This window comes from Cervus elaphus, chromosome 2 (genome assembly GCF_910594005.1).
Source record: "Cervus elaphus chromosome 2, mCerEla1.1, whole genome shotgun sequence".
NCBI classification, from domain to species: domain Eukaryota; kingdom Metazoa; phylum Chordata; class Mammalia; order Artiodactyla; family Cervidae; genus Cervus; species Cervus elaphus.
The window spans coordinates 1,520,750-1,522,333 of record NC_057816.1 but is presented as its reverse complement, the minus strand read 5'-3'; positions in this window follow the sequence as shown (position 1 = coordinate 1,522,333).

The following is a 1,584-nucleotide window of genomic DNA, read 5'->3' as shown; positions in this document are numbered from 1 at the left end:
TTCCTATTCTTTTGCCCCAGTGTTCAGGATGGAAAGAAAATTCTTTGGTAAAGTTGTCACAAAGTACCTCTACGTCGAGCAAAGTAACTGACCGTTGGGCCTGTCATCGAATTCCTCGGTCAGTGCAAGGCTGATGTAGGCCCCTCATAGCAGCCGTCACTGACGTTTCAGATGTTCCCGAGATAACCACGCAGCTCGACAAACCTCCCTCTGGCTTGACCTTTCAGGTTCAAATTCTTCAGCATATGAACGTGTCTGTCTCTTGTCTGATATTTCCCTCTGTTCTTAAGAGACTGAGCACAACTTCCCTAGGACACCCCCAGCCCCGCTCTGACCCTTTCTTAATTAACAAATGTTGTCAAGAGAAAAACACAAGTAAATGAAGCCAGCGAGTCCCCCTGTCAACCACCATTACAGATGGCTTTTGGAAAGATTGCAAAGGAAATGACCCATGGTGTAACACCGTGTTAACAAAACTCCCAATTAATGAGGCTATCAATGGGGGCTCTCGGGGAGGAATCACGCTCCCTTTCCCAGGTCTCTGTTTCACGTGTGGCGTTGGAAACGATCCACCTTGCCAAGGATGGGCGCGTAAACATCTCAACAGCTGGCAAACAGGTTTATGGTCGCTGGCTTATTAAGTTTCCCCACTGTCAATACACAAGGAAATGAGCGATCCTCCTTACTCTCCCCATTACAGAGTCAAGAGATCCGTGTCAGCAGGATACCAAGACCCTGGTGGCAAAGTCTCTTAGAAAAACGAATTCCTGACACAGGAATGTGTGTAAACAAGATGATCAGAAACCTATCAGGCACCACTGGTCAAATAGCTGAGGAGGCTGCAAAACGCACTGAAGCAAAACAGACATCCTTCCACTCCCTCGCCCGGGTCACATTAGATAACAGGGCTGCCTCGGATGCTCTGCTGGCAGGACGGGGGGCGTCTGTGCTACGGCGAAGACTTCTTGTTGCATTTACCTCCGGAGCAGCTGAGACTCGCCTAGAAGGAATTTCCCAAGATGTAAGAAAAACTGACCCCTCAAATGACCTGCTTAGCTGGCTCTTTGCAGGCATGAGCAATTTTTTCCCAGTCTGCTTTATAGATAATTATTATTTTCATAACATGTATTTATCAGTCTTTTCCTGTCAATCCGTCCATGACACAAGTCTACTGCTAAATGTTTATGTGACCGTTCGACATGGTTGATAAAATGCATAGCCTGTGAAATGTTTCCCCATTAGCAAGACTCTGTGCTTGTTTACTGAGTCTGATTAGCGTCCACCCTACGTGGATAACTAAGACAATCTCTTCACACATGGAAACGAACAAAGGAGGCCTAACGCAAGGGGCAGGATGGACCCAGGGCGGATGATGAGCACCCTGCCATCAAGGGACAAATATTTTGGTTACTGATGCTTTCTATCGAAACATGTATGATCAAAGGAGAGAAATAATGAAAGTAATTTTGGCATATTCAGGGTTGGGGGGAAATAATTCTGGCTTATACACGATTCAGCTTAAACTTTATTAAGCTCAGTCAGAACGGCCTGTTTATGGCCTACCCCACAGGCATTGTGCATCTG